Below are 25,449 nucleotides of genomic sequence, written 5' to 3' on the forward strand. Positions count from 1 at the left end.
CTCAGAGTATATGCCCAGTAGTGGGATTGCTTGGAGAAGGCAATGGCACCCCACTCCAGTACTTTTGCCTGGAAAACTCATGGACGGAGGAGCTTGGTAGGCTGCAGTCCATGCTAAAGATCGGACACAACTGAGCGACTTCGCTTTCACTTTTCACTTTCATGCATTGGAGAAGGAAATGACAACCCACTCCAGTGTTCTTGCCTGGAGAATCCCAGGGACGGGGGAGCCTGGTGGGGTGCTTAGGTCTATGGGGTCCCACAGAGTCAGACACGACTGAAGTGACTTAGCAGTGGGATTGCTGGGTCATATGGTAATGGGGTTCCTGGGTCATAGTCCTTGTTTTTTAAGGAATATACATACTGTTCTCCATAGTGGCTGTGTAAATTTACATTCTCACCAACAGTGCAAGAGGGTTCCCTTTTCTCCATATCCTCTCCAGCATTTATTGTTCATAGAATTTTAAATGATGGCAATTCTGACTAGTGTGAGGTGATACTTCATTGTAACTTTGATTTGCATTTCTCTAATAATAAGCAATGTTGAGCATCATTTCTTGTGTTTTGTGGCCATATGTCTTTGGAGAAATGTCTGTTTAGGTCTTCTGCCCATTTTTTTATCGGGTTGTTTGTTTTTCTGGTATTGAGCTGCTTGTATATTAATGGATGTGTATAGAATCTAGAAAGATGATCCTGATGAGCCTGTGTTCTGGGCCGCAGTGGAGACACAGACACAAAGAACAGTCTTGTGGACCCAGTGGGGGAAGGAGAGGGTGGGACGAATTCAGAGAGGAGCATGGAAACACGTACACTACCATATGTAAAAGAAATACCCAGTGGGAATTTGCCGTGTGACACGGAGAGCTCAGCCCAGTGCTCGGTGGCGACTAGCGGGGCGGTCTGGGGTGGGAGGTGGCGGAGGGGGTTCGGGAGGGAAGGCTGATTCATGTTGATGTATGGCAGAAACCAGTACAATATTAGGAAGCAAATATCTTGCAATATAAAATTTTTTAAAAATACACTAAACAAAGACATATTTTCTCTTTAAGTTTCTATTAAGATATGTTTACATTGTTAACATGCTGAATATGTTAAAATATGTTCACATTGTTACATCATTCACAGGCATTAGTGACCCAGGTCATGAATGAGCAGGAAATTCTCCAGAAAGTAGAGATCTGTCTGGTATTGCACATAAGAAGTTGGAGCACTCATTCTACACCTGCCCTCTACTACAGCAGCTTTCTGTGGAGTGTTTGCTCTGGAGTTCAGGTCATTCTGCTTATTTTTCCCAGTGCCCGGTGCACTCCCTCCATATTTTGCCTGGCTTGTTTATTGTGCTCACCTTTCTGATCTCTGCTGAGACTTTTCTTCATCTAGTATCAGATGCCCCCAACTACAGTGGGTGACATTCTCTCATAGCTAACACATCTACTGTCAGTCAAATGCCAGGTCCTATTCTATCATTTAATCCTTATAACAACAAATAGATGTGGTATGTTTACTGTGATTATTCCCATTTTACAGATGAGGAAACTGAGGCTTAGAGAGATAGTGACTTGCCCATTGTTACACAGCTAACAGGTGACCAAATGGAGATGCTAGTCCAGGGAGTCTTCCCAGTGTTACTAGAATCTCCCATCTAATGTGTATAGGAAGAGCTGTTCAGCTTCTTTTCTTTCTCTCTCCCTCTGTCCTTCCCTTCTTCTCTCCCTCGCCTCTTCCTTCCTTCCTTCCTTTTTCCTCTCGCAGACCCTTTTTGCATTAGTTAACAAAGGAACGTGTATTCTCGTCTGTTTTAACAGGGAGGCTTTCATGATCTTGTGGCTTCCTCTGAGAAACAGCTGTTCATTGTGACAGCAGTTTTGCCCCAATCTTTTCTAGTTGGGGATTCTCAACTAGGAATCAATTTATTATTGTTGTTTTAGCAATCTGTTGTGGGTGGTGTGCTCATTGGGAATGGTATCTGTTTAGAACTATTGATCAGCTACCAAGAATTAGGGAGTAAGCTTCCATTGTAATGTTTTAGCTTTATTTTTCTTATTATCTTCAGCCAAATACAGTTGCCACTGATGGAGTTGCTAGGACCCTGTCCTAGATGCTCTTCATGTGTCATCCCACTTTCTGCACAGCATTTCAGTGAGGTACAGAATGTTACCTGGAGGAAACTATGGGCCGGAGGATAACAGTCCATGCCTTAGCAGAGCTGCTTCAGAATTGCCATGCACGGGGTCAGACGGAGGGCTGCCTTACTCCACACCCTGTATTTTTCTCATTTTTAATACCATTTCTAACTACATTGTTCGTCAGAGAGTTTGTAACAAAAGTCAAAATGTAATTTCTAAGGGTATTTTTGATAACTTACTAGAGGGAATCATCACAAAGCATTCTTCATTTCCTCACCCCTTCATAGAATAATTTTCTGTTTACATTGACGAGTGCATGATAGAAAAATGTTTGCAGGTCTGGTTCTGTTTCAAAGCCTAAAATGTTCACTTTTAAAATTAGAGGCCTATTAATACAAACCCTTGTGGTGAGGTGAGGGTTAAGGGGAGGGGTAGAGAGTCAGTACCTCTCTGTAATGGATTTTTATTTCCTGTAAGACTGATGTGGGGGATAAAGTTCAAATTGGAGGCACTAGGTGGAATGTTAGACCTCACACTGTAGGCTGAGGGAATTGGTGGCCCACCAGGCATGAGACTTCACCAAAATTTGTGCCTTCAGTCACGTACTATTCCATAACAATGATTGCTTTCCACTTTGGTCTGGTTTTAAACTCATTGTTATATGCCATTACCAATGGACCTGTTATGAATAGGGATAAAATGCTTCTCCAGGATGAACTGATGAATTTTTGTCGGATCTTAAAAGAACCCTTTTGTCCGTCTTTGTTTTATCCAACAGCTGTAGCATGCTTGTGTTTGTTGTTAGAGGTTAAGGCTAATCTTAGTTTCTCTCATTGGTCACTGTGACTTTGAAGAATATGTTTGTCCTGGTCCCACTTCCCACTCATCTTCACGTTACAGAATTTTGTTCAAACTGCTTTTACATCCTTAGGCTCAAATTACATGGTTTCTTTGTCAAGACTCTCACCTCTTATCCTGATAATGCTTAGGTTCTTTATCATTGAAAGGTCTTTTGCTACTTTCTTTCTTTAACCAGAATTAGTAGCACATTGAAACAACACTCTTAACTCCTTGAGCAAATTTCACCGTATACCTCATTTATATTGCTAAACATTGCATCTTCGACAGATACGTCTAAGTGCTTTTACTTCTTAGAATTCCTTTGTTATTTGTCGTCTTATAAGTAACATGTTTAAAAACAAAATTTCTAATAAATTTTATTTTGAAGAATATAATATTTTTCTGTTTTAATTAGACATATCTAACTATGTAGATATTCCCCAACAAATATTCCCTTCCATCAGGAAACTTCCACAAGCCTCTTATCCTTGTCCATCAGACAACAGACAGAAAGAAAACCACACTTAGGGAAAACTAACCAAACTGATCACATGAACCACCATGAACCTAACTCAATGATATGAACCATGCCGTGTAGGGCCACCCAAGATGGATGGGTCATGGTGGAGAGTTCTCACAAAACGTGGTCCACTAGAGAAGGGAATGCAAACCACTTCAGCATTCTTGCCTTGAGAACCCCATGAACAGTATGAAAAGGCAAAAAGAAAGGCCACTGATAAATGAACTCCCCAGGTCGGTAGGTGCCCAATATGCAACTGCAGAAGAGTGGAGAAATAGGTACAGAAAGAATGAAGAGCTGGAGCCAAACCGAAAACACTGCCCAGTTGTGGATGTGACTGGTGATGGAAGTAAAGTCCGATGCTGTAAGAACAATATTGCACAGGAACCTGGAGTGCTAGGTCCATGAATCAAGGCAAATTGGAAGTGGTCAAACAGGAAATGGCAAGAGTGAACATCGACATTTTAGAAATCAGAGAACTATAATGGACCAGAATGGTGAACAGAATTCAGGTGACCATTATATCTACTGTTGTAGGTGATGAATCCCATAGAAAAAATGGAGTAGCCCTCATAGTGAACAAGAGTCTGAAATGCAGTACTTGGGTGCAATCTCAAAAATGACAGAATCTTCTCTATATGCGAGGCAAACCATTCAATACACAGTAATCCAAGTTTATGCACCAACCAATAATGCAAAAGAAGCTGAAGTCGAACGGTTCTATGATGACCTCTAGAAACAACACCAAAAAAGATGTCCTTTTCATCATAGGGGACTGGAATGCAAAAGTAGGAAGTCAAGAGATACCTGGACTAACAGTCAATTTTGGCCTTGGAGTACAGAATGAAGTACTAACAGAAATTTGCCAAGACAACACACTGGTCATAGCCAACACACTCTTCCAACAACCCAAGAGACGACTCTACACGTGAACATCATCAGATGGGCAATACTGAATTCAGATTGATTAAATTTTTCTCAGCAGAAGATGGAGAAGCTCTATACAGTCAGCAAAAACAAGAACACAAGCTGACTGTGGCTCAGATCATGAACTCCTTATTGCAAAATTCAGACTTAAATTGAGAAAGTAGGGAAAACCACTAGTCCATTCAGATATGACCTGATCAAATCCCTTATGATTATACAATGGAAATGACAAACAGATTCAAGGGATTAGATCTGATAGACAGAGCGCCTGAAGAACTATGGACAGTGGTTTGTGACATTGTATAGGAGGCGATGATTAAAACCATCCCCAAGAATAAAGAAATGCAAAAAGGCAAAATGGTTGTCTGAGGAGGCCTACCAGATAGCTGAGAAAGGAAGAGGAGCTGAAGGCAAAGGAGAAAAGGAAAGATATACCCATCTGAATGCAGAATTCCAAAGAATAGCAAAGTAGAGATATGAAACCCTTCCTCAGTGATCAGTGCAAAAAATTAGAGGACAATGGAATGGGAAAGTCTAGAGATCTCTTCAAGAAAATTAGAGACACCAAGGGAACTTTTCATGCAAAGCTGGGCACAGTAAAGGACAGAAATGATATGGACCTAACAGAAGCAAAAGATAGTAAGAGGAGGTGGCAAGAATACACAGGAGAACTATACAAAAAAGATCTTCATGACCCAGATAACCACAATGGTGTGATCACTCAGCTAGAGCCAGACATCTGAGTGCTAAGTCAAGTGGGCCTTAGGAAGCATCACTACAAACAAAGCTAGTGGAGGTGATGGAATTCCAGCTGAGCTATTTCAAATCCTAAAAGATGATGGCATGAAAGCACTTCACTCAATATGCCAACAAATTTGGAAAAGTCAGCAGTGGCCACACTGGAAAAGGAAACTTTTCATCCCAATTTCAAAGAAAGGCAATGCCAAAGAATGTTCAAACTACCTTACAATTGCACTCATCGCAGAGACATTACTTTGCCAACAAAGGTTTGTCTAGTCAAGGCTATGGTTTTTCCTGTGGTCATGTATGGATGTGAGAGTTGGACTGTGAAGAAGGCTGAGTGCCGAAGAATTGATGCTTTTGAACTGTGGTGTTGGAGAAGACTCTTGAGAGTCCCTTGGACTGCAAGGAGATCCAACCAGTCCATTCTGAAGGAGATCAGCTCTGGGATTTCTTTGAAAGGAATGATGCTAAAGCTGAAACTGCAGTCCTTTGGCCACCTCATGTGAAGAGTTGACTCATTGGAAAAGACTCTGATGCTGGGAGGGATTGGGGGCAGGAGGAGAAGGGGATGACAGAGGATGAGATGGCTGGATGGCATCACTGACTCGATGGATGTGAGTCTCAGTGAACTCTGGGAGTTGGTGATGGACAGGGAGGCCTAGCGTGCTGGGATTCATGGGATTACAAAGAGTCGGACACGACTGAGTGACTGATCTGATCTGATCTGAACGTACTAGCAAAGTAATGCTGAAAATTTTCCAAGCTATGCTTCAACAGTACGTGAACTGAGAACTTCCAGATGTTCAAGCTCGATTTAGAAAAGGCAGAGGAAGCAGAGATCAAATTGCCAACATGGGTTGTATTATAGAAAAAGCAAGAGAATTCCAGGAAAGCATCTACTTTTTCTTTATTGACTATGCTAAAGCCTTTGACTGTGTGGATCACAACAAGCTGTGGAACATTCTTTACGTGATGGGACTACTAGACCACCTTACCTGACTCCTGAGAAATCTATATGGTTAAGAACAAACATTTAGAACCAGACATGAACAGACTGCTTCCAAATTGGAAAAGGATTACGCCGAGAATGTATATGGTCACCCTGCTTATTTAACTTATATGCAGAGTACATCATGAGAAACGCTGGGCTGGAAGAAGCACAAGCTGGAATGAAGATTGCCAGGAGAAATAACAATAACCTCAGATACGCAGATGACACCACCCTTATGACAGAAAGTGAAGAGGAACTAAAAAGCCTCTTGATGAAAGTGAAAGAGGAGAGTGAAAAAGTTGGCTTAAAACTCAACATCCAGAAAACGAAGATCATGGCATCCAGTCCCATCACTTCTTGGCTAATAGATGGAGAAACAATGGAAACAGCGACAGACTTTATTTTCTTGGGCTCCAAGAAAATAATGGCTGCAACCATTAAATTAAAGGACACTTGCTCCTTGGAAGAAAAGCTATGACAAACCTAGGCAGTCTGTTAAAAAGCAGAGACATTACGTTGCCAACAAAGGTTTGTCTAGTCAAAGCTATGGTTTTTCCAGTAGTCATGTATGGATCTGAGAATTGGACCATAAAGAAAGCTGAGCACCAAAGAATTGATGGTTTTGAACTCTGGTGTTGGAGAAGACTCTTGAGATCCTTTGGACTGCAAGGAGATACATCCAGTCCATCCTAAAGGAAATCAGTCCTGAATATTCATTGGAAGGACTGATGCTGAAGTTGAATAGCCAATATTTTGACCATGTGATGTGAAAAACTGACTCACTTGAAAAGACCCTGATCCTGGGAAAGATTGAAGGCAGGAGGAGAAGGGGATGACAGAGGATGAGATGGTTGGATGGCATTATTGATATGCTGGACATGAGTTTTAGTATGCTCTGGGATTTGGTGATGGACAGGGAGGCCTGGCTAGCTGCAGTCCATGGGGTCACAAAGAGTCCGACACGACTGAGTGACTGAACTCAACTGAACTATGTAGACTTTTTACGTTTACCGTATTATATATTCATGTATAGAACTGATGTGCTTACACTTAAAGAAGCCAGACTTTTTGGTTCATGTAGCTTTTATCCTGGTCACATGCACATTGTCTGTTGGGATGTTGAGGTACTGGGAAAAATCACTAGGCATCCTGCTTTATAAAGAAGTTCAAAGACCGTATATATCTGGACACCTCAGTTTAGGGTTAGGGTTTTGAGGTCAGCAGAAAGCAATCCCTGCCTTTTAAAAGGGATTACTGTTGGATACACAAAAGTTGGAGGAGCACTGTCGTTTTCTTGTGTGTGTGTGCTTTGGGTTTCGATGTATGTGCTGAACATTCCAATTATTATTTTCTAGTCCATAAAGTCCAGTTTGTTACTCCCTCAGTTTTGTTTCTCACATATATACCTCCCATCTGAATTACGTTTGATTACAATCAAGAAAAAGAATCCCCTTCGATTTCTTCACATTTTAACTGATTGCTGAATTCTCGCTGTGATAAGCCTCAGCTTTGTTTGTTTGTAATAGTGACGTTTTGCTCTCCTTGTCACGACTGGTGAGACAGCAGGGAGACACTCCTGGCTGGCAGTGCAGGCTCTGTCTTTCGAGTGCCTTGGGTGGTGTGACTTTGGCAGGTTACCTAACTTACTGAGCCCCAGCTCCCTGTTAATAACAGCTTGCGTTTCTTAGGGATTTTACAGTTTGAAGATCAGATGACATAATGTTCGTTTACCCTCAAAATAAGTGAGTTCTCTGTGGAGAATACAAGTAATTTTCAACTTTTCCATTTCATTATAGTAAGCTTGATAGTTTAAATACTTTATCTTGTTTATGCTTCTTTATACAATACTTGGAAATAAATAGCTACCTATTTTCAATCAATAGCTCTTCTTTAAATTATGTCTACAGTTTTGTAAAAGTTATGTTTCATCTAGTTAAAGATTTATCTTTTATGTTTGCGGACTTTAAGTTGAATTTTGTTTCATGTGATTGAAAGATACTGTGTAGTAAGCAAGTATAAAATCAGTTGTAACTCATTTTGTCCTGCTGCTTTTGTCAATTAAATACAACTTATCTTTCCAGTGAATACTAAAGCTAGTGATTTGCTGAATAAAAATGAAATCATCCAATGAGAAGATATTTTTAGTGTAAAATTTTTGTATATAGGGCAGCTAGCACAAATCTCATTTGCCAAGTCATTTAAATTACCCAAAATTGATTTTTGTCAACATTTGTGATGATTACTGTATAGACCAAGTAGGTGACCAGCAGGAACTCCAAGGGCACTAAGCATCTTCTATGTGTTCCTGAAATTTTGAAGATGGGCTTACTGTAGTTTATCAGAGAGAAGAAAATCATGGAAAGTTCCTGGGATTGGTTGTCAAGCCAGCTTATATATTTCTAATGGGGAGTGTCTTCTATCCTGATTTTGTTGGGGATACAATTTGAAAATTACCTTCACTGGAACTATTGTTATTCCGAGATCATACTTAGAAGTATAAAGCTCCAAACCTAGAACAAAATAAATATTCTATTGGATCTTCTTTAATTTTTATCCTTTAGTGTCTGTTTATTTAAAGAATTACATCGGTTCCAGGTGCTGAATAAATTTGGGTTTGCAACTTGAAAATGAATTCTGTTAGGTTCTTCTAATCTTTTTTCTCGATTACACCTAGATTAATTGGCTTAACTTTTCTCTTTTCCTAAAAGATTTCTTCTTACTATGCATTGCTCAGTGGGATAATAAATGCATTTGACTGACAGATTTTGTATGAATAAATTACTGGTGATTTGTATTAATGTATCTCTTACATTTTAAATATTTTGTTTACTGAAATAATATCTCACAAAGTAAAGACTAGATAATTTTTTAAAATAATGTAATCACATTTATTTAAGAATGTATTCTAATATCAAACAGCAAAGTACAACAATGCAAAACTGAAATTGCTTTTGCACCAACCTAATATTTTATATTGGGGTATAGCCAATTAACAGTGTTATTGTAGTTTCAGGTAAAGAGCGAAGGATCTCAGTCATACATATATGTGCATCCATTCTCCCACCAGACTGCTCCCATCCAGGCTGGCAATAACACTGAATAGAGTTCCATGTGCTATACAATAGGGCCTTGTTCATCCATTATGAATATAGCAATGTGTACATGACCTTCCCAGACCTCTTAACTCTCCCTTTCCCATTGAAACCATAAGTTGTTTTCTACGTCTGTGTGTCTCTGTTTTGTAAGTAAGTTGATTTATATCATTCCTGATTCCACATATAAGGGATGTCATATGATATTTCTCCTCCTTCTGACTTACTTTGTGCCACAGTCTAGGTCCATCCATGTTTCTGTAAATGGCATTATTTCTTTCTTTTTAAGGGCTGAGTAATATTCCTTTTTATATATGTACTGCATCTTCTTTATCTGGAAAGACTAGATTATTTTAATACAGTAATAAGCATGGCAATTGACAATGGAGAAAAAAGAACTCAACTAAATAGCTGATAGATCATAATAAGTATATTAATTCACATAATTGAAAAGATAGCACTTAAATAGCATACCACAAATGAAAGTGAATAAAATGGCATATTCTTTGTACATTAAATATACTGGTCTTCCATGCTCTGAGCAAAGAGAGAGAAGGAGGGAAAAAAAAACACCTGAGTTAAGGCTACTTTTTGTGTTATGTTTAAACATTACCAGGTTTACATGAAGGTTGCTGGGTTTTGACTGGATAATTTCCCTGAAGAACTGATTAACAATAGTTAAAAAAAAAGGCTGTCCTGTCAACAGGCCTGTCTCTAAGCACTCTTCCTCATGGTTGCTGTCTTGTCTCTAGTCGTGCCTTTATTTAGCCTTTTGATTGGGATATAAAAAGAAAATATTTATCGTATATCACTTCCAAATACAAGTGAAGAAAACATATTTAATGGAAAACTCAAGTTCTACTTCGGGAAAATCTTAGTTATGAACATTTCATACTGTATTTGTTAAATACGTTGTTGAATAGTTTGAAAAATCTCATTTATTTGAAAATTTTAGAAAGTTCTTGAAGGAATTGCAAACAAACTCATAGCATGATCATGAAAGGCCAGTAACATTAAGTCCCTAATGAGTTAATATGTAATTTGGTAAAGAGCAACTTGAAGCTAAAACTGTTTAATCATAAGCACCTGTGCATCCTTTGGGACATTCTCAAAGGATAGTTTTCTGTTTTCATAAGTTTCACAGGTCGTGGAGAGTTCAACTAATAACACCTTGTCGTGAATGTTAAGGTGATGAAATTTTGGTGCCAGGATACCATGCTTCGCAGTTCTCATTGATAGCATTTTTAAATTGGATTTGGTAATACCAGAGGACATAACTTGATTAATTTTTACTGTCATTCTAGATGCCTTTCTAAAGCATCTACCTTGTAATTATTGCAAATAGAGGTTTCTAAGAATAAATTTGTTTTTCATGAAGTAGTTATATTTAGTTAAAAAATAATTTTGATGGAAAGCTGATACATAGATCAGATCTACCTTTTATATCCTTAGAGGCTTTTTGACTGGTAGTAATTATCTAATTTTTTTCTTTCATGTTCCATATAAGTAGGAGTACAGGAATGCATTTTTAAGGTAGTTGTGAAGAATTTCTAGGAAGCAGTCATGCAATAAAGCTGAGTATTGCCTCTTTTTAAGGTTAAGTAAAGTCCTAACTGGAGAAGGCAATGGCACCCCACCCCAGTACTCTTGCCTGGAAAATCCCATGGACGGAGGAGCCTGGTAGGCTGCAGTCCATGGGGTCGCTAGGAGTCGGACACGACTGAGCGACTTCACTTTCACTTTTCACTTTCATGCATTGGAGAAGGAAATGGCAACCCACTCCAGTGTTCTTGCCTGGAGAATCCCAGGGATGGGGGAGCCTGGTGGGCTGCCGTCTATGGGGTCGCACAGAGTCAGACACGACTAAAGTGACTTAGCAGCATCAGTAGCAGTAAAGTCCTAACAAGCATTTAGTGGGAATGTGCTAGACTCCTCTATGATTGTTTACTTTGAGAAAATTAGCCTGTGTCTTCATAGTCCTAATACCCATCTCTCTGAAAAGCATGCAGATTTAAATTCACTTTGTCTTATCTCATTTCAAGGACTTGAGACAAAATTGACCACTTAGGCAAGAAGAGAAGATTTTTGAGTTTAGTAAAAACTGTACTAAGAATTTCTTGGCTTACATAGCTTAAATATCCATTAATGTTGACAAGCATGTAACTCTGGACAAGGAGATATTTATAACTTTTTTTATTTAATAAAATTGCCATGAATTTTCTGTTATAGAAATATACAAGAAATTATCTTGTGTTGAACAGTGTTGAGGTGGGCAGATTAAACTATTTAAATAGGCAACAATCAAATAGAGAAATAAAATCAGAAAGTCAGGATCTGTGCAAGTCTACTTGTGTACTCAAAATTTTATATTTTAGTACAATTTTATCTTATAAATACGACATATGTTTGTCAAGTAAAGGCCTATTTGGAATATACACTATTTCTTAGGCTTTTTGAGGAGAGGGTGATAGGCACATTGATTTTTTAAAATTTATACAGGAAACTCAAACCGGAGCTCTGTGACAACCTAGAGGGGTGGACTGAGGTGAGAGGTGGGAGGGAAGTTCAAAACGGACGGCACATATGTATACCTATGGCTGATTATGTTGATGTAAGGTAGAAACCAACATAATATTGTAAAGCAATTACTCTCCAACTAAAAATAAATTTAAAAAATTTTACTTTGAGGGGAAAATAAAGCAATTATTATTTGTATCATTGGGCAATGTTTTAAGTTAATTTATCAAAAATGCCAAATTTCAAGTGAGGAATTTTTTGGGAAAGCACAGAAAACTAAACTCTTCCAGGAAGAAAAAAAAAAGTCTCATAAAGTATATTAGATTTTTAAAAACAATGTGAGTGTCTGTGTGTGTGTATGCTGGGCACTTCTGTAAGCCCTTAAATGTATTAATTCATTTAATTATTACAGTATCCCCATAAAGTATATGTGTAAGTACAATTCATATATATAAGAATTAAGTCTTTAGTGCTAAATAGCTAGACTTGAAGTCAGGAATACATCTAACTTCCATGTTTAATTCAACTCTTTATTTTCCCTGCCAAGTAATCCAACTGTGTTGTATGCATGCTTTAATAGTGCTTCCTATCAACTCCATGTCCAATCATATTCCAACGTCTCTGGATGGAAGGAATTTATAATTCTCATAAGATCTGTGAAAACTGGCATTAGCCCATTTTTTGATAGAAATATATAAACGACGTAAGCTGGAAAGTGGCTCTTCCTTGATTTGTTGCTGGATAAATAATTGTGTATTTGAGGCATTTGGTTAATGATATAGTAATAATGAAAATAATTTTATAAGTTTGTAGTAATATAATATTACTAATAATAGTAGGAATAGGCACTAACATTTATATAAGGGCTACTGTGTGTCAGGCACTTCTGTGAGCCATTTTCATGTATTAATTTATGTAATTCTTACAATATCCTGATAAAGTAAGTATTATTTTGCCCATTTTACTGAAGAGGAAACTGAGATACAAGTCACACAGCTATTTAGTGTCAGGTGGAGTTTAAAACAAAGACAGTATGACTTAAGATTTGTTCCTTCTAACCAGTATGCTCTCTATCAGATCAGTTGCTCAGTCGTGTCCGACTCTTTGCGACCCCATGAATCGCAGCACGCCAGGCCTCCCTGTCCATCACCAACTCCCGGAGTTCGCTGAGACTCACGTCCATCGAGTCAGTGATGCCATCCAGCCATCTCATCCTCTGTCGTCCCCTTCTCCTCTTGCCCCCAGTCCCTCCCAGCATCAGAGTCTTTCCCAATGAGTCAACTCTTCGCATGAGGTGGCCAAAGGACTGCAGTTTCAGTTTTAGCATCACTCCTTCCAAAGAAATCCCAGGGCTGATCTCCTTCAGAATGGACTGGTTGGATCTCCTTGCAGTCCAAGGGACTCTCAAGAGTCTTCTCCAACACCACAGTTAAAAAGCATCAATTCTTTGGCGCTCAGCTTTCTTTATGGTCAAAGGACAAAAGGAAATTAAACTTGTACAGGTTACAAATGATACCTGATTATTTATAGAAGCAAATTAAAAGGTCTGTGCAGGCGGCAGTTATAATTTAGATCCTTAAAATTCTCACAAATTAAATTTAATCAAATAAGAACACTTAATCACAATCAACAAACACACAGAGAAACAAGGGGTTGTATGGTAAAATGATCTGTAAGAACCCTGAGACTCTACATATTGAATTACAATTTGTGAAATGTTAAAGGAAATAGCAGATGAAATTAAAGAGAGAAACTGAAGATTACCAAAGATGACCAAGTAGGTTTTCAAAAGAACCAAATATAATTTAAGAAAATCTAAGTATGATGGTTGAAATTAAACATGCATTAAACAGCAGACACACGTTTCACATACTATCAAGTTTATGCTCAAAATCCTTCAACCTAGGCTTCAGTAGTACATGAGACGAGAAGTTCAACATATACAAGCTGGATTTAGAAAAGGCAAAGGAACCAAAGATCAAATTGCAAACATCAGGTGGATCATAGAAAAAGCAAGAGAGTTCCAGAAAAACATCTGCTTCTGCTTCACTGACTACGCTAAAGCCTTTGACTGTGTGGATCACCACAAACTGGAAAATTCTTAAAGAAATGGGAATACCAGACCTCCTTAGCTGCCTCCTGAGAAATCTGTATGCTGAATTCTTAAGAAACAACAGAACCAGACATGGTGTTCCAAATTGGGAAAGGAGTACGTCAAGGCTGTATACTGTCATCCTGCTTATTTAACTTATATGCAGAGTACATCATGAGAAACGCCGGGCTGGATGAAGCACAGGCTGAAATCAAGATTGCAGGGAGAAATATCAATAACCTCAGATATGCAGATGTCATGAGCCTTATGGCAGAAAGTGAAGAGGAACTGAAGAGCCTCTTGATGAAGGTGAAATATTAGAGTGAAAAAGCTCGCTGAAAACTCAGTGTTCACAAAACCAAGATCAAGGCATCCGGTCCCATCACTTCATGGCAAATAGGTGGGGGAACAATGAAAACTGTGGCAAACGTTCTTTTCTTGGGCTCCAAAATCACTGTGGATGATGACTACAGTCACTGTCCACCTGAATATTCATTGGAAGTCAACCTGAATATTCATTAGCAATCAACCCTGAAAATTCATTGGAAGAACTGATGCTGAAGCTGAAGCTCCAATAGTTTGGCCACCTGATACCAAGAGCTGGCTCAATGGAAAAGACCCTGGTGCTGGGAAAGATTGAGGACAAGAGGAGAAGGAGTCAACAGAGGATGAGATGATTGGATGGCATCACCGACTCAATGGACATGAATTTGAGCAATGTCCAAGAAATAGTGAAGGTCAGAGAAGCCTGGTGGGCTGAAGTTCATGGGGTCGCAGAGTCTGATACGACTGAGTGACTGAACTACAACACCAAGACAGCAAACTATACTCTGCTGAAGAAAGAAATGCTGAATTAGACACTAGCTCTAAGGAAATTGTCCAGAATACAATCCAAGGAGAGACTAAGATTAGAAGTGTATAAGACAGTTAAGAAACATGGAAGACAGTGTGTAGAAGGCCTTCATCCTTTACAATGAAACGTCTCAAATAGATACTCAAAGGAATGAATGAATGACAACATTCAAAATGATGGCTGTGAGTTTTCCATATCAAATATCTACAGAATAGGAAGCACAACCTATGCCAAGCCAGATGAATAAAATGAAATTCACTTGAAGAAAATATTGTAGTGAAACTTTAGAATAGTAAAATACAAGATCTTAAATGTAGACAGAAAGAAAACACATGATTGGTGTGCATCAACAATTAAATGCAAATAACTTTCTGTTAGCAAAAATGGGAACAAATAGACAACTGAGGTATTTTCAAGTGTTAAGAAAAAAAAGTTCTTTTAAAATGGGATATTCAGCATAAGCTCTTTATAGAACAAGGACAAAACTAAACCAATTACAAATTAACTAATAATAAAGGTGTTTCCTGTGAATACCCCTTTGTTAGAAGACTTTCTAGAGGAGAGTTTGGCAGCCTTTTTGATGATCCGATAGTAAATACATGCAGGTCTTAGAGTCTCTGTTGCAACTACTCAGCTCTGCTATAGCTTACAAACACAGCCATGGGCAGTAGATAAATGAATGTGTGTGACTATGTTCCAGTAAGACTGTATTCATAAAAATATGTAACTAATCCAAGAATTGTAGTTTGCTTACCCCTGCTCTGAAGGAGACATTTCAAGAAGCAGTTTTCTTTTTAAGAAAAAAATTAGCAATAAAGTATACAATAAAACAATGTGTAGTTCCTTTTGCAGTGAATGGGATAGAGCTTAACTACTGGACAAATTGTTAAGTAATTTGAAAGAGATGTTGTTTGGAGTTCAGCTATTTATATTCCCTGTATTGTTCAAAGAGGAAGAAGGGAGGTCAAAATATCAATTAACTTGAAACTTTGTTAATTTGTGTGATAAAATTACAAGTATAGCCAGTAAAAAATAGTGTAAGTTCCAAACTGGAAGAGGAGAAATGGATTAAGAAAGATATATGAAGTAAAACAAGCACACAAAAATGTCTAAAAGGAGCATAGATAAAGGAGGACAAATAGAAGGAATAGTGTAAAATCTGAAAAACATAAAATAGACTTAAGGGAATATTACTTCATGATGATAAAAAGCTTAATTCACCAGAATGATACAGTTCAAAAACTTGAATGTGCATTATAACATACCAAGGCAGACATGTAAAATATGATAAACTATAGGAATAAGTTGACAGATATAGCATTATGTTGGACAACAACAAAATTCTCTAACTTACAGATGCTGCTGCTGGTGCTAAGTTGCTTCAGTCGTGTCTGACTCTGTGCGACCCCATAGACTTTCAGATGAGTCGAGCATAAACATATTACTAAAGACATGGGAGCTTTAAACAATTCAATTATACATGTATATGGAACCCCACCCAGCAATTAAAGAACACTCATTCTTCTCAATCACAGGTGGATCTTTTATCAAGTTTATCATATACTAGAGATCTGAAATGTGTGTGTGCTGAGTCGTTTTAGTTGGATCTGACTGTCTCTGACCCTATGGACTGCAGCCAGCCAGGCTCCTCTGTCCATGGAATTCTCCAGCAAGAATACTGGAGTGGGTTGCCATTTCCTTATCCAATAGATTTGAAATAAATTTTAATAAATTTCTAAATTTCAACTTTATTCATTGACCACAATAATATGAAATGTGAAATAAAATTTAAAAGGGTGATGTTTTAAAACCACTTAGAAAAAAATATAAAAACATACTAGGTAGCTCATGTATCAAGGAAGAAATCATAGAAAAAAATAGACCAGAACAGTATTTAAATCAGAATTTGTGGGGCACAGAAATAGTGATATAAAGAAATTTATATGCTATTCTTTGTATTAAATGGAGAGAGTAACATGGAAACTTATATTCAGTTCAATTCAGTTCAGTCACTCAGTCGTGTCCGACTCTTTGCAACCCCATGAATTGCAGCACGCCAGGCCTCCCTGTCCATCACCAACTCCCGGAGTTCATCCAAACTCATGTGCATCAAGTCAGTGATGCCATCCAGCCATCTCATCCTGTGTCGTCCCCTTTACCTCCTGCCCCCAATCCCTCCCAGCACCAGGGTCTTTTCCAATGAGTCACCTCTTCACATGAGGTGGCCAAAGTATTGGAGTTTCAGCCTCAGCAAAACTTACATTACCATATGTAAAATAGATAGCCAATGGGAATTTGCTGTGTGTCTCAGGAAACTCAAACAGGGGCTCTGAATCAACCTAGAGGGGATGGGTGGGGAGGGAGATGAGAGGGAGGTTCAGAAGGGAGGGGATGTATGTATACCTATGGCTGATTCATGTTGAAGTTTGACAGAAAACAACATTATCCTGTAAAGCAATTATCCTTCAATTAAAAACTGAATAAATTAAAAAAAATAAAATACCAGAAAGGCAAAGTTAATAAACTAAGCATCTGACTTGAGAAATTTATGAACAGTTATACAATCCAGAAAAAAAACAGAAGGAAATGAAGGGAGAAAAGTGACTTTAGAGAATTTTTAAAAACCAAAATGTAGTTATTTTGGAAAGACAGTTAAACTTCTGAAGAGATTGATTAAAGAAAAAAAAAGTAAGGAGAATATAAGAAGGAATATAACTCTAGATGTAAAAGATACTAAAAAGAGAAGCATAGTATAAGAAATTTGCAGGCCAGAATTGGAAAGATTGATGAGATAGATAAGTTCATAAGCAAGAAGATTTCGTATTGAAACTGACTTTAAAGGAAATAGAAAGCTTGAATAGGTCTATCAGTTCAGTTCAGTCGCTCAGTTGTGTCTGACTCTTTGCGACCCCACGAACCGCAGCACGCCAGCCCTCCCTGTCCATCACCAACTCCCAGAGTCCACCCAAACCTATGTCCATCGAGTTGGTGATGCCATCCAACCATCCCATCCTCTCTCGTCCCCTTCTCCTCCTGCCCTCAATCTTTCCCAGCATTGGGGTCTTTTCCAATAAGTCAGCTCTTCACACCAGGTGGCCAAAGTATTGGAGTTTCAGCTTCAACATCAGTCCTTCCAATGAATACCCAGGACTGGTCTCCCTTAGGATGGACTGGTTGGATCTCCTTGCAGTGCAAGGGACTCTCAAGAGTTTTCTCCAAAATAATTTTAATTTAATGACTTTTCAAATCTGCCAAAAAATTAAATACTTGGCCTGAAAAGTTTTATAGATGAGGTTTCTCAATTTTTAAATGATTATTCTAATAGAGTGTAAAAAAAATTATGACCAAATGTTCAAAAGGATACATTCTCCATGTCCAAGTTGAGTTTATCTCAGAAATGGAAGTGTGTGTTTTGTTAGACTATTTACATCACTACATTAATAGTTTCAATACATTGAGAAAACGCTTAATAAAATCCAACCCTTTTTCAGTTTTTAAAACAAAGGAAATAATCTAGTTGAAACTTCTATCTTGCAATGTGAATTTCCATCACCTAATGAAATTTTAACTCTTAGCTAATACAGTACATACTCAAGAAAGAAAAATATAAAAACTGGAAAAGAAGAAGCTAATTACTTCTTATGTTATCTATAAACAGTTCAAAAAGGAACCTACAGGAAAATTGTTAAAAATAAGAGACTTTATAAATGAAATATATGGAATGAACTACATTTTATACATTAGTTACAAAATATTAGAAATTATATTTTTTTAGAAAGATATCACTTACAATGGAATAATAAATGGCAACAAAGAGAAGATACAAATAACAAAAGACCTGAATGGTGTAAATTCTAAGTTTTTTTCAGTAGACTTTAAAAAGACAGTAGCTCTGTTGGTAAGAATCTGCCTGCAATGCAGGAGACTGCGGTTTGATTCCTGTACTGGGAAGATCTGTTGGGGAAGGGATAGGATACCCACTCCAGTATTCTTGGGCTTCCCTTGTAGCTCAGCTGGTAAAGAATCTGCCTACAATGCGGGAGACCTGGGTTTGATTCCTGGTTGAGAAGTTCCTGTGGAGAAGGGAAAGGCTACCCACTCCAGTATTCTGGCCTGGAGAATTCCATGGACTGTATAGTCCATGGGGTCACAAAGAATCAGACATGACTGAGTGACTTTCACCTTCACTTTCTTAAAAGACAGAACTGAATGGAGAGCCATATCATGTTCATACGTGGAGAGATTAAATACTAATATAGAGATATAAATTCTGTATTAACTACAGAATCAGTAGTTCTGTTCAGAATCGTAATAGGCATTTTCAACAACTTTAATAAGTCTGTTTTGAACTATAGATGACAAAGCAAAGGCCTGAGAATAGTGAAGTCATTTCTAAAGAAGAAGAAAAAAAATATTTTGTTATCTGTATCTTCTCTTTTTATCATTTATTATTTCATTACAAATGATTTCTTTCTAAAAAATTACAATTTCCAATATTTTATAACTAGTGTATAAAATAGTTCATTCTATATATTCCATTGATAAAGTCTCTTATTAATAATTTTCCTGTTGGTTCCTTTTTGAATTATTCATAGATAACATAAGAAGTAATTAGCTTCTTCTTTTCCAGTTTTTATATTTTTCATTCTTGAGTACTGTACTGTATTAGTTAAGAGTTAAATTTCCATCATTTGGTGAAGAGGGCTCACCTTAATACACTGTAATAATTAAAACAGAATGGATGGCACTACTGGTAAAGAACCCGCCTGCCTTTGTAGGAGACAAAAGAGACGTGGGTTTGATTCCGTGTCAGCAAGATCCCATGGAGGAGGGCGTGGAAACCCACTCTAGTATTTATACCTGGAGAATCCCATGCTCAGGTGAGCCTGGCAGGCTACAGTCCTCAGGGTCGCAAAGAGTTGGACATACTGAAGCAACTTACCATGCACACATGCATGGTATTGGTGCAGACATGGATACAATGATCAAATGGACTGAAACAGCTCCAAAGCATCAACACTTAAAATCCAGATAAGTGGCTTTGTTAAGTCAGTGATGGAAAGGATAGGCTATTTGTGAAATCATTATGGATCAACTCATTTTTCATGTGAAAAAATTAAATAATATGAGGAATCATACCTCATTTTATTCACAAATGTATTCATAAATGTTGATCCCAGTTAAATAATATAGGTGCTGAAATATGAACAACATCATTTAAGAATTTGAGGAGAAAACATGGAAGAATATCGTTGTCTTTCATGTACAGAAGGATTTCTTAAATAATGTATTAAAGGTATGAACAATGAAGGAAAAGAGGTTTTTGGCTACTATGTAAATTTGAGAACTTCTGTTTACAAAAAGGCAACATAAATAATGCACAATGATATGTAAAAGCCAGGAAATTACATGCTGGATATTTATGCTTTAAAAAGCATAAAGTTAACAAAAAATAGTATCCAGAATATTTAAAGAGCTGTAAATCATTAAGAAAATGATAATATAATAAAACAGTGGATAAGAGATATGAAGAGGCATTTCATTAGAATAGGAAATGCAAATGTTTTGTAAATGGGTGAGAAAATGCTTGAATTAGTAACCATAGATATACAGGTTAAAAACATGATGTAATACTATTATATACCTGCTGTATAGATAGAAGACTGATAACAGTATTAGTGAGTATGTTAGCTATGATTATGTATTGATGGTGGGAGTATACTCAGTCACTTTGAAAGCATTTTGACCTCATTTAGTAGAAAAACGGAAGATGAACCTCTTCTTTTGTTCATCAGTTGTGCTTCTATCCTAGAAAGCAGTGAATTTCAAACTATTTTGTCCTCACCCATAATGGAACCTAAAACTTTTATATTATGTGTTTTTTAGAATTGAGAGAAACATTAATATCAGTCCTTATGTTCTAAAATGTTATGTTCTATAATGAAGGAGTGTGCTCTTTCACTTAAAGAATATCTGTCAGCAGTTTTTAAACAAATCTAAGAATCAATGAGACCTGCCATTTACAAAAAAAAAAAAAGAAAGCTCTGACATATATACACAGGGAAATGTACAAGAATGTCTGTAACTGCATGATTCATCATAGGTCAAGAATTGGAAACAACCCACATCCCACTGACAGAAGAGTAAACAATAATACCCAATTTAATTTTATAAACAGTGACAAGCAAGCACAATTTATACATAAACATATGGATGCATCTTAGAAATATAATGTTGAGTGAAGAAAACAAATCATAGTAGTTTACTTATTAGGATACAGCAAATATCAAAAAAACTAAAGAAAAAAAATGATTACAGTAGGCACATCTTATAAAAGATTACAGCGCCAGACTTCTAAATTTTACATTCCTACACATCCATTTAATTTTACTGGCTTTAGGTTATTTTGGTTTCTCTGAGAGAAAATATGTTGTATAATGCTGTAACGTATATTTAAACTAGTTGTGATGAAGCTCTTGTTATTGCATTTAGTTATGTAGAAAGCATATATTATAGTAAACCAATTGTGAACTGGTGTATTTTATTTCCTTCCAGAGTACACACACATGCACCCATACATGTGCGTACATGGCGTGTGTGTATGTATAGTTCTTCAGTCGCGTCCAGCTCTTTGAGACCCCATGGGCTGTAGCCCGCCAGGCTCCTTTGTCCATGGGATTCTCTAGGCGAGAATACTAGAGTGGGTTGCCATACCCTCCTTCAGTGGATCTGTTTGTTAACATACATGTATAGGCAATGGCACCCCACTCCAGTACTGTTGCCTGGAAAATCCTATGGACGGAGGAGCCTGGTAGGCTGCAGTCCATGGGGTCGCTAAGAGTCGGACACGACTGAGCGACTTCACTTTCACTTTTCACTTTCATGCATTGGAGAAGGAAATGGCAACCCACTCCAGTGTTCTTGCCTGGAGAGTCCCATGGACAGAGAAGCCTGGTGGGCTGCAGTCCATGGGGTCGCACAGAGTCGGACACAACTGAAGCGACTTAGCAGCATACATACATTCATTAGTATTCCTGTATATTTTTATTACTGTATTTTTATAGATATTTTAGAGTCTTTTGTTATTATTTAAAGCACATGAGCCTTAGGAACGGAGGTGGATTGTTGGTTATGCCTTCACCATGAATAGTCCAGATGTGTCTGAAGGTTGAAAGCCCTCTGTTGTTGCTCTAGACTGGTAAGCCCATGGATCTTTCAGACAAAAGCACGCACCAGGTTGTATCTGCAAGTTCTGCAAGCACGCAGGATTTCTTTTGGTATTACATAGATGACAGCTGGGGGCAGTGCACTTTATTTGCCAACTGACTATGTAGTAAACCAGGTAAAGCATAGGATGATTTAGAGAAATTGATAGCTAACTGTCTTCATGTATGTGCATGTGTGTGCTCAGTCCCTCAGTCATGCCCAACTCTGCGACCCCACTGACTGTAGCCTGCCAGGCTCCTCTGTCCATGGGATTTTTCAGTTAAGAACATTGGAGTGGGTTGACATTTCCTACTCTAGGGATCTTCCCAACCCAGGGATCAAACCCACCTTTCTTGTGTCTCCTGCATTGGCAGGCAGATTCTTTACCTCTGTAACACCTGAGAAGCTCTTACCTTCATATATGACTCACCCTCAACTTCCTTTCTGGCTTCAAATTTTGGAATTGAAGAAACTAATAGGCAATTATATCTAGAATAATGTGGTTTTAGGACCAACTTTTCTGTTTTAGGCTACTTTTACTTCTCAAAATTTAGCATTAAAAAAAACCCCAAATTACCACTTGAACTGAGATAGTATTTTCAGACTAAATGCCTATTTCTGTGCTGTCTGTTGGTATTTTTCCAGCTATAATTCTTCTAATGTCAGAATAAGATATTTTTAAATGAAATAGTCTTTTAAATGGAAATCGATAGTGCATTTTCCATAGAACAATATAGCTTTAAGGACTCCTTCAGACCTTATTTCTCAAGGTAAACATTATTTCTATAGATCCCGAGAAGTAATTTTGACTTTTTATTACCCAAAGAGTACTAAAAAGGTTTGACAATTATATCTAGTAATAGGTTACCTATTTGATGTTCTCATTGAAATGCATCTAGTCATTAAAGTAGAAAATTCACATCTGGAAATTGTATACTTTAATAAGTTTCAAGGAAAAGCTACACGATATTTTTACCTATTACCTGTTCCTCTTACTCCTCCCTCAAACAAGAAACAAGTTTGATCCCCATGTATTTGCCTGTCCTTTTCTCTACCACTGTTCAGGTTTCCTTTCCCATCTTGCATATACTTACATGGGTGCACACACGCACACAGAGGCATACACACTTGCCTTTAAGAGCACACTTATTTTCTACTTTGGGGTTGCCTTCTCCTTTCCTAGCCTACGTTGGTTTTTATAGCAGTTGTCGTCCTGTACCTGGTGCTTAACGTATACTACATCAATATGAAGGCACAGAGCAGAGAAAACAGAAACTGTAAGCAGCTTTCAGGTATTGCGCCTGCCTCTTAGTGCTTTCATTGTAGTGAACTAGAACAGAATTATTCTGAGCCAGAATAGAGGATGCAGATTCCATTTTGAGGAAACAATTAATTGCATATTAAAATGTGTATTTTTGGAGCTGGAATTTCATAGCTTACCAATAGCATTTAATGTTAATATATGTCATGATCTGTGAAGTTTCTGAGAATTTACCAAAGTTTCTTGATTTCCATAATTTCATCAATGTTGGTAGAAGCCAGAAGACCATGGGTCAGAAACGAAGAATAGCTTATTATAGCAAAAATAGTAGCCAAAGTAAACAGATTTGTGCATTTCTGAGCTCAGAATTCCCACAAGGCTATGTGAAAAGGGCTGGGTTTAATACCTGCACTCACAGGGCTTTGTATCACTGGAGGGAAATCCTGAAAACCCAGTCTTCTTTCAGAATTAAGACTATTTAACCGTTGCCCCAGTTTATCATTCTGGACAGGAAACAAATCCACTTAAGAGGGGAAAACTGCCTCTGTTTTCTAAGACTGTTCATATCTTTGAAAAGGTAGTTTGGAACAAAAATGCTTCATTAGGCTTGCATCTTAGTTTTACTCTCTTACTTGAAAATCTTTTGTTGTTTCCTAGTTCCCTTGAAGGAAACTGTAACTCCTCATCTTGTTCTTGAATATCCTAAATGATCGGGTCCCTGCATACCTCCTGACCTCATTTAACACCACCGTACTGGCCTCTTCTCTTGACAGCCCACCAAAAGCCTTTGCATTTGGCTCTCCCTAGATCATTACCTGGAGAAGGCAGTGGCACCCCACTCCAGTACTCTTGCCTGGAAAATCCCATGGATGGAGGAGCCTGGTAGGCTGCAGTCCATGGGGTCGCTAAGAGTCGGACATGACTGAGCAACTTCACTTTCACTTTTCACTTTCATGCACTGAAAAAGGAAATGGCAACCCACTCCAGTGTTTCTACCTGGAGAATCCCAGGGATGGCGGAGCCTGGTGGGCTGCCGTCTGTAGGGTTGCAAAGAGTCGGACATGACTGAAATGACTTAGCAGCAGCAGCAGCAGATCATTACCTAGATAGCTCCTTGACTTTTTGTGGCTCAGACGGTAAAGCGTCTGTCTACAATGCGGGAGACCCAGGTTCGATCCCTGGGTCAGGAAGTTCCCCTGGAGAAGGAAATGGCAGCCCACTCCAGTATTCTTGCCTGGAAAATCCCATGGACAGAGGAGCCCAGTAGGCTACTGTCCATGGGGTTGCAAAGAGTCGGACATGACTGAGCAACTTCACGTCACTTCACTAATACCAAGTGGGAAGCCTTATCTGACCAACTAAGATAAAATAACTCTCTAGGAATTATATCACATCCCTCCTTTTTTTGTAGTACTATACTTGTTAGAGATTTTAATTGTTTATAATCTGTCTTTGCCTCCGGACCCAGCCTATCACACAGAATGTAAACTTGTTTTAGATCTATTAATATGTATCTAAAGTCTTTAACACAGTACCACTTACTGTTAGGGCTTCCCAGGTAACACAGTGGTCAAGAATCTGCGTGCAGTGCTGCAGACGCAGGAGACTCAGACTCAATCCCTGGGTCAGGAAGATCCCCTGGAGGAGGGCTGGGCAACCCATTCTAGTATTCTTGCCTAGAAAATCCCAGAGACAGAGGAGCCTAGAGGGCTACCGTCTAGGGGCTTGGAAAGAGCTGGACACAACTGAGAGACTGAGCATGCTCGCATGTATGCATTTACAACTCAGTCTCTCAGTAAATGTTCTTTGCATGGATGAGTTAATACTCCCTCTATTCTATTCTTTTTGTTTCTCCTTTTTTCCCTTGTAGTTTTCCTTTTAATTATTTTGATCAGTAATACCAAACTTTATTATTTGATTTCTAATGAAGGACTTGCCCCATCTCTTGGGTTTAAAAAAAAAATATTATAGTCAAGAAGATTAAAGCCTCACCAAAATAACATGGCACATACTTGTTTAATTATACACTTTTCTACTTAATTCTATTAGTGATAAATTAGCAGTTAGATAACCTCTTTAGCTTCATCGGTACTGAGAAGCCTGAGTCTCCACAGGAGATTGTAATATGATGACATGCTGTTTGTTGGCACTTTGAAAAATTCATGTTTACCTGCTGATTCCTACAAATGCCACAGGAATGGCATTTCTTGATTTGCATAAAGCTTATAAAAAGTGCAAAAATAACTAATCTCATATCTATTGAGATCTTATGTTTCACTTG

At 38.0% G+C, this 25,449-nt stretch overlaps 1 protein-coding gene across 1 annotated transcript in view; it reads left to right on the forward strand.

Moving 5' to 3' along the window:
- DIAPH3 (diaphanous related formin 3) overlaps nt 1-25,449 on the forward strand; it is a 563,088-nt gene that overhangs the window by 358,499 nt on the left and 179,140 nt on the right. The gene's annotated exons all lie outside the window — the stretch shown is intronic.

This window comes from Bos indicus x Bos taurus, chromosome 12 (genome assembly GCF_003369695.1).
Source record: "Bos indicus x Bos taurus breed Angus x Brahman F1 hybrid chromosome 12, Bos_hybrid_MaternalHap_v2.0, whole genome shotgun sequence".
Classification (NCBI taxonomy): Eukaryota; Metazoa; Chordata; class Mammalia; order Artiodactyla; family Bovidae; genus Bos; species Bos indicus x Bos taurus.